Source organism: Mus pahari, chromosome 3 (genome assembly GCF_900095145.1).
Source record: "Mus pahari chromosome 3, PAHARI_EIJ_v1.1, whole genome shotgun sequence".
Taxonomy (NCBI): domain Eukaryota; kingdom Metazoa; phylum Chordata; class Mammalia; order Rodentia; family Muridae; genus Mus; species Mus pahari.
Genome location: NC_034592.1, coordinates 36800189 through 36807844, shown reverse-complemented (window position 1 = coordinate 36807844; position 7656 = coordinate 36800189). Strand labels below are relative to the sequence as shown.

Sequence of the window (7656 nt, the reverse complement as noted above, 5' to 3'; positions counted from 1 at the left end):
CTGTAGCTGTCTTCAGACACTCCAGAAGAGGGCGTCAGATCTTGTTACGGATGGTTGTGAGCCACCATGTGGTTGCTGGGATTTGAACTCCGGACCTTCTGAAGAGCTCTTACCTACTGAGCCATCTCACCAGCCCAAATCCTATCTTTCAAATGCATTAAATTAATTGTTATTTAATGACTTGGAATACTGGAAGATGTTCCTGTCGGTGGAAAAGGGGAGCAGAAATGGGAGTATAACACAGAGGCTTTGGGTTCGCCCTGAGTACAGGGGAAGGAAATCAAAACTTAAGCACAGTCTCTGGATAATCCTATAGATAAGAACTCTTCTACGTAAGATTTATAAAAAGCCTACAGCAGATCAGGATTTTATGCCCAATATTCATTTGACTAACAACCCATTTTGTGGTAACTATTGATAAATATACTAAAAAGCTTTCCAACCTAAGTTCTTCTCTGTATCCTCTTACCAAAGGAGAGCAAGGATAAGCAGCCGGGGAATGCAGGGCAGCAGACATTTACGTTCACAGGGATTACATTACATTTAAGCTTGGCTTTTTATCTAAGTCTCTTGTTTGTAAATAACAATGGCTATGTTCTAATACCTTTTATTCCCATGAGAAATGACCCAGACTTATTCTACTTGTAACTATGTATACTGAGTTAGAATTAGACTTCAGATATCTACCTAGATCTTATATAAAACCCTATAAAGGGTCAAAACGACAGAGTAGCCTGGGAGAAAACTGAAGGCGCTGATGGGGCATCACGCTGGGCATTCTCTGAAAGCCAGAAGTAAACTAGGCACGCCCCCTGGGGCCGGGAAGTCTGGAGACTTCTCCGTGGAGCTGTTATAGTGATGTTGGTATCTAGAAGGATGAGACTCCTAGGTCAGCTGATCTTTCCCCAAACCAATCCAATGTGGCTGCCAGAACCTCACCCCCCAAGCTGCACACTGTGTGGACCATTCCAAGGACTCCCTAAAGGGAGTGTCTCTCCTAGAGCATGATCCCTTCCAGCCAGGGTTCTGCCCATTACATCACCAGTTAGTAACTACTTCATTCAAACCCTACCCACAATCCTGGGCACCAACTCAACATCTTTGTGCTCTGGTCTGACTCTCACCCAGCTTTCAGAAATGACAGGAAGAGGGGCATGGCCCAGACAACAGATTTTACACAAGAACGAGATGAAGCTCTTTATTTCTTCTACAAAGAGTCTTTCGGACAATATATGTAATAATATTTTTTAACCATACTCTCATTAAGTTCATGTTAGAAAACAATATCTAAAGACTCCTGAACCAATATTTGGCTTAATCCACCCACATTGCCATAACAAAGTGCCCTAGACAGGTACTTTACAAACAAGTAGAATGTATTGCTTAGCAAGTTAGAGGCTAGGAAAACCAAGGTGAAGGAACCAGCAGATGTGCTCCCTGGGGAGGGTTCGGTCTCTGCTTCTAGGATGCTTATCTTCACAGGGCTGCAGGGCACGACACTCTCTTCAGTTTCTTTTGTGAAGGTACTAAGACATGGGGCTGGGCACTAAAGGTCCCACTTCTAACACCTGGATTAGGAAGGGTACCAAGATTCAGACCATCAAAAATCAATAATAGTTAATGGTTCCAATATAAAGTGCTCCTTTGCAAAAGCTTGAGTTTACACAAAGAGCCAAGGCTAACTGGAAATGGATCCACAGGGTGGAAATGGATGAGGTGACCCCAAACCAAGGACTAGGGGACAGATAAAATCCAGGGCAAAGAAAGTACCAGTCCCCAGTCATGGAAACTTGAAAGAAGAGAAGGGTACAAACGGCCGGAGAGAGGTCAGAAGTCAACTTTACAGTAGAGAGTCTACAATGATAAGTAACTGCCACTTTCAAGATACAAGAAAAGCCAGGAGAATAACCAGACAGGAGACTAAATCAAAACCAGTGACTCACACGACGCCAGAGGGTAAACAGCCCTCTGAACTCCTGATTCTCACGGCTACGAATCTCTGAGTCTTTCAGCCCCTTCGTTCAGTTCAGAACATTTGGTAGTATTTATTCCTGGGAGATTTCTCTATGCCCTGTCCTAGGGCAAGTACTAATTCCTTTAGGAAGTAAGAAATAAGTTAGCTCCTGTTTTCACATGGCTTACATTCTTGGTTCTTCGTATCCTAAGAGCCATGGCAAACAGAATCCCGTTAGCTTCTGGCCAGCTGTGACTATCTGCAGAAGCACCACTGCCAATCAAAGCTGACGAAACTCTCGTTTCAACATGTTGCCCTTTAGACAGAAAGAATCCAGAGCAGGTGGGCAGCCAATCTCCCATCCACAAATGTTCAGAAGACAGGAAAAAAAAAAAAAAAGGATAAGCACAAATGAGTCTTTCTTTGTAACAAGACTACATAAACTCAACAGTTACAACAGTGTAACTTTTCCCCCCACAATATGGTTCTTCATAAGAGCGACATATCACAAGTACTGGAGGAATTTTTGATCAAGGATTATCAAATGGCTCAGTGGATAAGAACATCTGCTCTGCAAGAACCTGAGTCTGGTTCACTGGCATTCCTGTAAAAAGTAAGGACCGAGAATGCAAGCCTGTAAACCCAGTACTTGCAGGGGAAATGCAGGCAGATCATGCTTAGCTTAAAAAGCAAGCTTCCAGTTCAGGGAGAGACCCAATCTTAAAGCAATAAGGCAAAGAGAGTGAGAGAGGAAGACACCCTATGTCCTGCTCTGCCCTCTGCATACATGCGCAGGACATGCACTTGAATATGCAGGCACACACATGTGCGCGCACAACACACACACACACACACACACACACACACTCCTACATACACACACAGATAATAATACTGAAAATTTAAAAGACAAGAAAAATTCCTAGAAAATCTGCAATAACCAGAGACAGGCATTGCTACTATTTTGAAGGTTTTTCTCTACACTGATAAGTGAACAGATAGGGAAATTTTAGATAAGCTCATTCAATTACATACTCTTAAAAATAGTAATACACCAATGAGATTTTATAAGCTTCTCTTCTCTTCACATTGACTTGAACATTTACTAAATCGGGGAGCTAAGAGACCCCACCCACCTGTGCTGTCAGCTGCTAGGGACAGACTTTAAAGCCACACCCCATAAGCACACTGGGAACTGCTTCTCCAAGTACACTTATCTTCAATCTTCCATTCTGACTTTAATCCTATTTCTTTTCTTCCCATTCGGGCTGTTCCCACAGAGTCACCTGAGCAGGTTGCCCTTACCATGAACGTGGCCTCCTATCTGGTCATATCTGCAACCGTGTTAACGCTGGCCACGTCTAACCTACTTCCTAGAAGAGCCTATTTGTCCACTCAGAAGTGACTATAGAGCTCCGCTGTGCTGGTAACTTGGCTCATGGCCCATTCCTAACAAAAGACTCTGAATAGACAAGAAACTGGGGCTTATAACAGAAATTATTATGACCTATTTTCCTCAATCTCTAACCCTAACTCCTTTTTTTTTTTTCAAAATAAGTCATTATTTTTGTTATCATCCGCTTGCTCTTCATGCTAATAACCCTGTCCCAAGGACACGGTCTGATGTGATGGACCAAGGTTGTTTCCTGTTGCCCCTGTCCTAACAAGCGCCCTGCAGGACACCAGCTAATGCCTCAGTAATACTCTGAGGGGCTGTCTTATGAACCAAGGCTCACGCACGCACTTGGAGGAAGGTCAGCTGGCCCTGGTGATTTATCTGTGTCTAGTCCAGTGATCAGGTCTAGAGTCTTCTGGGCACGTGCTGCTTCTTGATCTATTACCTCCACTGTGGGCACTGCTTGAGAGAGCCTGAGTGCAGCCGTCTTACTCAGCAGAAACAGAGGCGAAGAATTCTATTTTCCCCTCTCTTGGCCCCGGAATACATGTTTGGCATATGAAAATCCATCAGTCTGCACAGCAACTGTGTTTCAAAACTGTTTCAGACTTTTCCAATTCACCTCTGGCTATCTCACATCTGATGTGCATGCAATGTATCGCCCTTTGTGATGATCTATTAAAATAGTAACTTAATAAGTCAGCCCTTCAAATAGTCCATTTCATTACAAGTATTTAGACATTCTCTTCTTTACTTTTCCCCTGCACTTGGGTCTAAGGCCTTTATTTTTCTGACTACACTTGGGTACCTATACAGTAATTTTCATATCCCTCATTTTCTTAAGAGTCGTTTGGTTTATTTCCAAGTATTTCCTTTATTTTCCCCCACCGTATCGGCACTGAATTCCTTTTTACAAAATGATCGTGTATTTGACCTCTTTCTTTGGCGTGTTCTCTCCCGGGCTGCACTAAACTACTCTTTATTACATACTATAATCTGTATTAACCACTAAGTGGCCAGCTGCCGAATGAAAGGATGGCAGCATCAGCTACCAGGCATGGGGCCGTACCTAGGTACCGCATCACATGCTGAAGGCTTGACATACGTTTGACACTGCGCTCAGGTGCCAGTCTGTAACCTTCGGCTCCTGTAACCTGGAGTGGAGCTGCTTCCACTAGAACATCAAAAAATACTCCCTGAACCAAAACTGAAAAACTGCATGAAGTTCAGTTTTCAACACTGCAAGAAAATTCGACATTGCACTCAGGTGCCATTCTGTAACCTTCGGCAGCACCTGGAGTGGAGCTGCTACAACTAGAACATCAAAAAATACTCCCTGAACCAAAACTAAAAAACTGCATGAAGTTCAGTTTTCAACATTACAAGAACATTCAAAGATAGAGTATCCACTTTCTGAAATCTCACAGTATGTGATACCAAGACTTGAATCCAAAGCCTATGCAGTGAATTAAGATTTAACACTTGTAAAGTCAATATGCACTTGCACTCATGCAAACAAAATTAACTTCATAAATCTCAATAGATAGAATGCCATACCCCCAAGTAAATATACTGAGCCATGGTTTTCCAAGAAAAGATCTATAAATGACGGATCCTTAAGAAATAATCCCAGAGGCAGAAATCTGTCACCTAGCCATGCAGGTAAACATGTGACTTCTCTTTCATCGGTAGCCTCTGCTGAGGCTCTCCCAGACTTTTCCCTGCCGGATAGTTTTTTCCCTATAGTAATCCTGGGTTGACACACTGCGGTGAACAGGCCACTCCTCAGACTTGGACTGCTCAGATCTCTGGCCACGAGCTAGCGCACACAGTGGCTCCTTAAAGCCATCTTTTGCTTTCTCCTCAATTCGTATCAGCCAAACTTTAGTGGAAGCATTAGTGGACAACAAGGCCTTTTCATCAGTGACATACCCGGAAGCCATGGGTTAAACCACCAAATTCGGTACAAAAGTCATCATAGATCAGCAAGCAGCAACAACGTAAATCATGAAGATGGAAATGTTTAAAAGGGAGGAATGACAAGAAATGGTGAGGCAAAGGAAGAATTCAGCAACTAATTTGAGCACTATCATTCACCTTGGGGGAAAAATTAACCTGAAAGCCTCAGTTGTTACATCCGGAGAATGGGGTGATCAAGTATTAGTTCCTCACAGATATATCACTGTATCACATAAACTATACAATACATGTTGTCATTTTCATCTGTCATAACCTAGAGTCAGTTCCTTTTATGCATTTCACACTATAAACATTCACCTTACAAAGCTTATCAACAGCTTCAAACTGTAGCCCATTCAACCCATGTCTGCCTCTTTTGGGTGGGTCTGGAAACATTTTTGATATTGTAGCCTCGTACAATACAACTTATTCCGGGCTTTGTATGCCTACAAGCTTGGGAAGCTACTGTGTGCTCACAGGATGAGTACTATAAACCACTGTTTAAACAAGGAAGGCTCTTTTAAGTCCTCCTTCAGTCAGCTGCCTTTGGATGAGGTACAAACTAAAACTGAAAAGGTATAGATGCTTTACATTTAAATAGGTTTAACATCAATGTTCATTAAACGGTTACATGGATGACTGCACAAATACCTTCCGCAAACTTGGTACACGTGAGCACATATACAGTTGTCTACAGAAATCGGCACAGGTTCAATTTTTTTTTTTTTTTTAAACAGCTACACGGAGTTCCTGTCACTTGGAAGAAAATGCAATAGCTTTAAGTAAGTTGCTCTGGTTATCTACGATGGCTGTCCGGAGCAGAGTACAAACCATGAGTCAATTTAACAAGAAATTAGCTTTCTGCTGGAGAATCTGAAGTCTCCCTCCTACCACAAAGAAAACTGAATTTTGGAAGTCAAGTCTTGGGTAGCTTACCAAAGAGACAAGCATACTATTCTTTTTGTTCTATGTTCTGGCAGGTCAACACAAAAAAGCTTCACCTTCCCCAGGGTCCCCAAGTTAAAACAAGTCTTTGTTGTTCCCAAGGGTGGCAAGTTGTCGTGCTAAAGATACGTGTGACCATCCTGTATAAAACTATACCCAAGCATCAAGTTTTGAACCATGGGACTAGGCAAGTGACAGAAACGGGAGTCTGTGGAGGGATCAAAATGAGTCATGCAGACCAACAAATAGAGCGCTTTCTGTTGAAATTAAATGCCTAATCACACAGGAATCAACCCAACTACTGTAACCTGAGAAGAGGGCAAAAATCAAGCCTATGTGAAGTCCACACTCTGTCTGCAGTTCCCAGCCCGGGGTCGCAGGGGTGGGTGGTCGCAGGGCCACAGCAGGGCGGTGCCCCTAGCACACCGCGCCTCCTACTACAGCCTCGGGTGGGCAAAGCCCGGCAGCAACACGTGGGGCGCGGCCACTCCGCCGCCTGGGAACTCACTCCAGCGGGAGTTCCTTGTGCTCGCCCCGCTGGGCGGCCCGCAGCCAGGGAAGCTTCGTCAGCCTTGAACTTGCAGCTCCTGACATCTCCATCCCTCCACAGCGCGCGCGGAGCGCTCTGCCGACCCTCCCGCTGCGCTCAGCGCTTCGCCTTGTAAGGAAAGCAGTGGCCACGACTCCAGCCCCGCAGGACAGTCCTGGCCCGGGTGGTATGCCCGGGTCGCCCGCACCCAGAGACTCCTTTTGTATCTCCTTCCTCCCAGGCTGCCCCCCTACTCACCCGGGACGCTCGTGTCCCTGCCACCAGAGGCAGCCCGCTGCCCCATCCCACGAACACTGCGGCGCCCCCCGCGTGTGCAATGCGGAGCGCCGCCTGCGCGCGGCCGGTGCCTGGAGCGCAGCAGGAGAAGGAGGGCGCGAGCGCGGCGAGAGGGACGCGCGGGATGGTGGGGGGCGCGCGCCACTCCCACTCGCGCCCGGCCTCGAGGGTCGCAGGGCCAATCAGCGCGTGCAGGAGGAGCCGAGCCCTCTGCGGGACGCGCTCATTGGCCTGGCCCGCGCCGCCCAACTCTCCGGGACCCAGACCCGAGGCCAAGTCTGCAAACTCAGGCGGAGGTCCCCGCACACAGGTGGCGGAAAAGGGACCTGTCCGGGAAGCCGGTTCCCACGGCGCATCCACGGCGATCTGTTTGCTCAGGTTGCAGGTCCCTTCCTGTGCGCGACCCTCTGCCCACCACTAGCTGCGCAGCTCACGGCTCCCGAGCACTGCTGAGCGACAACGCCCAGACCAAGTCTCACTCCCAGCGCTTCTCTGGGGTGAAACTCACTGGGTGTTAAAAGCCAGGTTTCAAACCAGAGGCCGCTTGACTTTTACTAGAACACAGGCGCCGGTCTA

The 7656-nt window shown here is 46.2% G+C and overlaps 1 protein-coding gene across 1 annotated transcript in view; it reads right to left on the bottom strand.

Moving 5' to 3' along the window:
• Lypd6 (LY6/PLAUR domain containing 6) overlaps positions 1-7197 on the bottom strand; it is a 134174-nt gene extending 126977 nt beyond the window's left edge. Inside the window, exon 1 of the mRNA XM_021194138.2 lies at positions 7042-7197. The gene's annotated coding sequence lies outside the window, so the exon portion shown is untranslated. The remainder of the gene's footprint in view (positions 1-7041) is intronic.
• Positions 7198-7656: the final 459 nt, after the last annotated feature.